Source organism: Limulus polyphemus, unplaced genomic scaffold (genome assembly GCF_000517525.1).
Source record: "Limulus polyphemus unplaced genomic scaffold, Limulus_polyphemus-2.1.2 Scaffold727, whole genome shotgun sequence".
Taxonomy (NCBI): Eukaryota; Metazoa; Arthropoda; class Merostomata; order Xiphosura; family Limulidae; genus Limulus; species Limulus polyphemus.
This window is the reverse complement of record NW_013666337.1, coordinates 336,352-343,602: the sequence shown is the minus strand read 5'-3', so window position 1 is coordinate 343,602 and position 7,251 is coordinate 336,352. Positions and strand designations below refer to the sequence as shown.

At 31.7% G+C, this 7,251-nt stretch overlaps 1 long non-coding RNA gene across 1 annotated transcript in view; it reads left to right on the top strand.

Annotated features, from left to right (window-relative positions):
• Positions 1-3,882, top strand: part of LOC111085939 — a 17,901-nt gene extending 14,019 nt beyond the window's left edge. The window contains exon 3 of the long non-coding RNA XR_002610699.1: positions 3,675-3,882. This is a non-coding gene — a long non-coding RNA (uncharacterized LOC111085939). The remainder of the gene's footprint in view (positions 1-3,674) is intronic.
• The last annotated feature ends 3,369 nt before the right edge of the window (positions 3,883-7,251 follow it).

The window sequence follows — 7,251 nt, the reverse complement described above, 5'->3', positions numbered from 1 at the left end:
ATAGCGTGTATTATAAAAGTTGCTAAGTTTAAAGTGACGAGAAACGTACTGATTGTGGAACTTCTGTGTACTAGAAGTTTGTATCAACGAAGAAGAAATTGGTTTAATCGAGAACGGACTTGTATCGCTGAAGATCCTCTGAAAGAATTTCTACCAGAAACAAACAAACAAACAAGGAGATACGTAACAGAATTTTTGGTGACATTTATTATTTTAATTTTAGTCTGTGAGCCTGTGTGTGCGATTTTGCGAAATCAAACTTGATCAACAAAGTGGCAGAAAAGTGCAGTCGAGGCATTCAAACGTCGGTATATTCATTTTAATGAAGGAAGCTAACAAAAAACCACCTAGGAAAGAACAGGTTCCTTATATAACAACTTTCAAATATATAGAAAAGCCAGTGTGTTTTGGTAACAATGCGTTCCAACAATGGCTTTTATGTCATGTTGCGTAGCAACAAAAGTATATAGTTTATACTTTTATGCTAAAATGGGTTCAGAATACATACCCTATCAACCTAATAACCCGAGCGAAGCTGGGTACTTTCGCTAGTATATATATATAATGTATGTGCGTGTGTGTATAACGCAAGTTGAATGAACAAAACATGTTATGTACCCGAGTGTTAACAAAATACAATTTATTAAAGTATGTCTTAAAAATTTACACAAGAGCATGTAATTCAGAGGAAAAAAAAAGTTTTACATCTGAACTATGTTGTCGTGAAGAAGTTTAAACGAGAAATATTTGATGATGAAAACAGTAAGAAGTTTGTTTGTTTTTTTAGGCACAATATTGTTTCAAACTGTTAATCAAGTTTTCAACTAGCAAACAATTATTGTATTTGTGAACAAAATAGATTGTTTCACAAAAAGTATCGTAATGAATAATGTTAACATGGGAAGACCTGTCTTCCTAGTTTATGTGTTTGCAAAGAAGGCATTTTCTGATTAAACTAATTTTATGATATACAGATCAAGTTTTCATCGTTTGCTTATCTATATGTTTTCAGGAAATATGTCTTACAATAACCGGTATCAAGTTCTGTAAGTCTAAAATCTGACTAAAGATGTGTAATTTTTAACTGTTCTACTCACAATCTTTTATGGAGTTCATGTATATATAGTGCAAATTTAAAGTCTTCAGCGTTACTACTTTTTTGTAGTGGGTCAATTATGGAGTTCATGTATATATATATATAGTGCAAACTTAAAGTCTTCAGCGTTAATACTTTTTTGTAGTGGGTCAATCTTCATTTCTCTATTAACTTCACCAGCTAAAATTTAATAGAATATGACATTGAAAACTTCAATATCTAAAAATTAATTGAATATGGCATTGAAAGTTGTTAATTTCACACGAAAATGATGTATTATCATATGCAAACGAGGCGATGTAATCGTTTTGGTTTTTGGAGGAAAATTAGTTTCTTCGAGTGAAAGGAATTAGATGGATGACATCTCAACGATCGTTCTGAAGCCTTCATGTTGGGAAGCAGGCTAAAAGCGCCATCCACTTTGGTCACTTCAGAATGTTGAGTTCGAGAAACAAGTTCGCTTTCAGACATGACAGTACAGCAAACGAATTATATGTGACAAAAAACTAATCCGTGTATGTGAAAAAAAAATATTAATAATGTTTCGTAAAATTTTTAATATTTTTCAACAGCTATCTATAAAGACTCTTCCTTTTTTTGTCGTATCATTGTAAGCCACTAGGTACGAAAAAAAAAAGAAATGAATAAAAATGAAATCGTAAGAAAAGGTAACAGAATTCCATGATTTTCATTCAGAATTCATTCTGTTATAACTAAATATAATAAAATAGCACAATATATATACATATATATATTTTAAACTGAAAAATTCGGGTTTCGATATTTGTGGTGGGCATATCTTATTGTGTTACTTTGTGCTCAACAACAAACGAACATACAATACGATACTTCTATCTCCAATTATCACGATATATTTGGTTAAAATTAATTATTTATACTGTGACGGATTAGCTGGGAGAGAGATTTAGCTAAAACATCTTTTAACTAAGTCGTATTATTCCACTGGTATATACAGATATCCAATATTGAATGAGTTTTTTTATGTTTAGTGGGAAGTAGTGTTTCTCATGTCAGTGATGTATTGCTCTCAGTTTCTGAGAACTGATTATAGTATACTAATAAAATTGAAACATAGCTCGAACTGCTTCCAGTATAAATGTTACTTTATTTTTCAGGTTATTCACGTGTTGTAATACAGTTTATTGATCAACGTAAAACAAGCATAGCCTACAAAATTTAATATTCTTTTGTGGCGAGTGTGGAAGTTCGGTAAACACCTAGAATCTGTTGGGTTCAGCACACGAAGCTGTAGAAGTGATGTGGTAGATGGAGAAACAGTGTTTGTTGCGCTAATTCACTAACAGCTTCACTTGCAATCTGGTTTCACTTTGAGGCCCTTCAACAATTGTTCATGAAAGGTTTCTTTTCTTGAGCATTTTTTTTTACTTTGAAAAGAAAAGAAATCCCATTTGATATCGATATCCTAAGCTATTACGCATTGTCTGCTAGTCTGACTTCAGTTGCAGTCTGACGTCTGTTAGATAGCATTACTAATAGAAATATATCTCAATAAATACACGATATATTCATCATTAGACCTAACCACCAAAAGTGTCGTGGATAGTTTAGGCAGAAGTAGCTGTATCTAGTCCAGTATCTGTCACAGAAACACCAAAAGGTTGACAACAGATTGTTTCAAATACTAATTAATAAAAAACAATAAAGAAACATTGAACATACTCATATTAAAACTTTTACACTTTCTTTAAGGTATATAAAGTAGATATCTATTTAACACTATAAGCATGACATATGTCAGTCCTTTTTAACTATCAGCTTACTATTCGTGGTCCAAACTGTTTCGGTGCTTACTTCCTGACGTGAACTCGTCCAAGTAATTATACATGCAATACTGAATTTGTTCAACAAGATTTCATATAACACTGTTACTAACTACCTTTTAATAACACAGTTTGTATAATCATGAATAATCTTATACAGCAAAATGACTTTCCGAACATATACGTTGGTCAAAGCTAATAAGAGTTTAATAGCTTCATTCTGGTTTGGGTGGAACGTTGTTCTAGGAAAAAAAGAGGGCGCCTTATTTTTATTCTGAAAATTACATTGATGTAGAGAATATAATTATTATTTTTTCTTTAATTTTACAAATTACAGTATCTATTAACATAAATAAGCAGGGACAAATACAAAGTTATTTTTGAGTCATAACTATTATTTTATAGGTATATAACTTATATATCGATAGTTTCGGTTTTATAGAAGTTTATACTAAGCTAATCTATATATTTTGGATTTAGCATAAGAAAATAAAAAAGCATAAAAGATAATTCATTTTTAAATCATTTTCATAGAAAATAAGAACATATTTCATTTGTATTTAAATCGTTTAAAATCACGATAATAAAGCGTAACTACATTTCAATTACTTAAGGCGTTAAAAAATGTTCACGTATTGTCACATGATTTTCCAACAACATGTCGAAACATGTGTTTATACAATAAACTTTAACAATAATCACGGCTGTTTTTTAAGCTCTTTTTTTTTGAAGACAGGTGTTTGATTTGAGTAAACACTGTTATTTATAAACTGGAGGTCCGCGACTTACTAAAGAAATACCTAAAACTCGAATCTGGGAAGTATTTCCAAAATTTTATCACAGAGGATACTGCGTAGGGTAGAAATTTACTTTTTAATATAAATGTCAGGTTGTTTCACTCAACTTTCAGGTAAACTTTTGTCTTGATTCTAAATTTAAACGATGTTTCGGGCTATATGCTGAAGATTTTCCAGGAACCTCAAAGTAGACATCGAAACATTGCCACAATTCAGCATAAAAGTTCCGAAATGTCTCCCACTTCAAGAGCCAGAACAAGAGCAGTCTAAATTAATACAGACTTAAAATGCCAATTTTGAAACTATGTTGTTGATTTTAAATTGACCATTGACCATATTGATTATTTCAATGAGGTATTCGGATTTTTCGATGCCTAAAAACTTTATTTGTAAGCACCTTTTATTTTGTTTAAATAGACTTTTTCCTAAATCACCGGTATGGTTTTAACCACACTACTAGAGTGAGAATTGAGCGTTTTAATAACCTAAATATCCTCGTTTTTATTATTAAGATAGAAAAAACTGCTAAGGGGTCTAAACTCACAATTTACATGAGAAGGGGATACAGTGTGGAAAGAACGCCATCTAACATTTGATCGGCGTAAGTTAAAGGGCCAATTCTGAGAGATATTTGGAATCACTATCAACTTGGCTTTCAATAAGAATATCTAAAATTAGAATTAATACAGAATGACAATTAATACGTTATTGAAATCCTGAAAAGAGTCCTAAGCTGTCTGAACAATGTAGCTATTGCAATCTTTAAGCACTAGTCCGATTATGAGTAATTTTACTTCCACACTTTTACTTTGGTTACATACAAATAATACTTTAAATATTTTTAAACTCTGTAAGAGTAGCTGGGAAATATACATACATACGTTTGACATTTTGTAATATTCTTTGAAAAAAAAAAAAACATTCATGACATACTTTATGTTAGAGTGCCTTGTTATTCAATTAACCTTCAAGAGGCATGAAAGGCTTGAAAGTCTTTAGTTACACTTTGAGTTCACGCTCATGAAGAAGGCTCCATGACTGTCACCATGTCAAATATATTTACAGCTCATTATAGTGGAAAATAAAACATTAATAAACAATATTCAGATATAACAAAGTATGTATACACAATAAACACCCCTTAATTACAATTGATGAATAATATCAAGAAATATAGGTTTACAAACCAGAAAATTTTCAAATGCAAAGCAAAAATAAAACACATTCTAAGACTCAAAACATTTCACAATATAATCTGACCTTAAATGTACCATTAAATGAACGTCATTAAAGTCAAAAGTGGGGCGAAAATGTTCAAATACAATCATGAACAAGTGACTTTAAGAAGATTTTTTTCTGACACTTTCAGCTGCCCATTAACACCAACACTATAAATTTATAACTTCAAAGAATTTGTTAAATAAGTACTACCAAAAGAAAAAAACGTTCATTTTATGCCTGAATTCAAATTAGCAGAAATTTACAAAGACTGTAGTTAAATCTATATAGAGAGTAATTTTTCACCTTAATATTCGTTAACAAAGTGGCCAAGTTAGTTGTCTTTAAAAGTATGACTTAAAAAACAAAAAATCTTGTGTGCACATTTAGAGGAAACAAGTGTCGATAGCAAATAACATTTTTTTTTCCAAGATTAACAACAAAATAAGAGCTATTAGCCAAACCAAGGTCTAGATTGGGATTTTTTATAATTTCTAGAAGTTATGATTTTATAACTTATTTTGTTACAATAAAACATCAACGACTCATATCAGTCAATTTGAGCCTTAATGGAAAACTACGACAACATACAGATTTCAGTAAAAGTTGTTTCGCATGGTAGAAACTTGGACTCTTAACTATTTTTAAGCTCACGGCACTTGGTTTCATGGTCAACATTTCTGAAACAATCAACTTTAAATCGTTCACATTTATTTTATCATTATCACTTCTCATACAAAAATTCTTTAAAAAAAAACAGTACAGAGTCTTACATAAACACGTCCAAAAATTAAATAAAACTAGTGGTCATAAGAGAAATATTCCTTTTTATCCTGAAACAATTTTCAAAAATCTTATGTTGAAACTATGTTTATCGAAGAAAATCTGGACGTTGCTGTTTGGGACAGTTTATAGTCTAAACATTCACGTACATACTAAATTGGCAACAATGTTACATTTTGAATATTTATCATGCACAGTATACACAGATATTACAGAAACACTGAATTTGCCGACTACAAAGTCTCTACTTTTTACCTTAAAAACACTAAAATATCATAAAAAATGACAAACTACCATAAAGAATAATTAGTAGTATACACATCTTCTGATAAATGAGTCACTGATCGGACTTGTGCTTTTTCAGCCCTTCAGTGCTTTCTCAACGTACTTTTCTCACTAAAACGTTTGGCAATATACAATAAGGTGTGATTATAAATGGCGTTATGATATGGTTAGACGTAATCAAACATGTGAATAAGAGTTCACATTACAAGATAAAAATGACAGAACTTGATGTGACATTTGTTATGTTTAATGACAAACGACTAAAGTCCTGGAACAGAAACATGAGGAACATTTTTAATCACAGACTGAGTTACATATTAAAAAATTATTTTCTTCTAACACACTAGCTACATCATTAGAAGTGACTGGTTTTTCACCACTTCAAATACATCACGTGTAATTGGCTACGAATATCGCCGCTTTTGGTCAACCTAAAAGATTCACGTGTTAGCCGAGACGACGCAAACCTCACCTAAACAATCTTGCTACTCTAATCCAGCTGTTTATAATTATTACACAAAGAAACAGAAATTCACGTGTTAGCCGAGACGACGCAAACCTCACCTAAACAATCTTGCTACTCTAATCCAGCTGTTTATAATTATTACACAAAGAAACAGAAATTCACGTGTTAGCCGAGACGACGCAAACCTCACCTAAACAATCTTGCTACTCTAATCCAGCTGTTTATAATTATTACACAAAGAAACAGAAATTCACGTGTTAGCCGAGACGACGCAAACCTCACCTAAACAATCTTGCTACTCTAATCCAGTTGTTTATAATTATTACACAAAGAAACAGAACTAATGTGACCAATTTGTATATATCTATGTATATACACATATTTAGATGGGTCAAGAGTCGGACAAATCGTGTGGATCAACACACGTCGAGAACCAGGTCGGACGATCAGAACGTACCTAGTTCGGCTTATCACACTTTTACACTTATTTGAGTGCTTAACCCTAACTTTACACACATAGCAACATGGGTGGCTCTGTTACCACAAATTGTGTTTCACTAAAACATATCATTGTTGTTTTCTGCAATCATAGTCTTATCATACACTTTAAGGGTAGCTAGTGTCGCTGTTAACAGCAACACTAGCTACCCTTAAAAGCTATGTGATGAAACTGTAACTATAGAAGGCAACAGCGACACTAGCTACCCTGGAGCTGTGTGATACGACTGTAACTGTAGAAGGCAACAGCAACACTAGCTACCCTTAAAAGCTATGTGATGAAATTGTAGCTATAAAAGGCGCCTT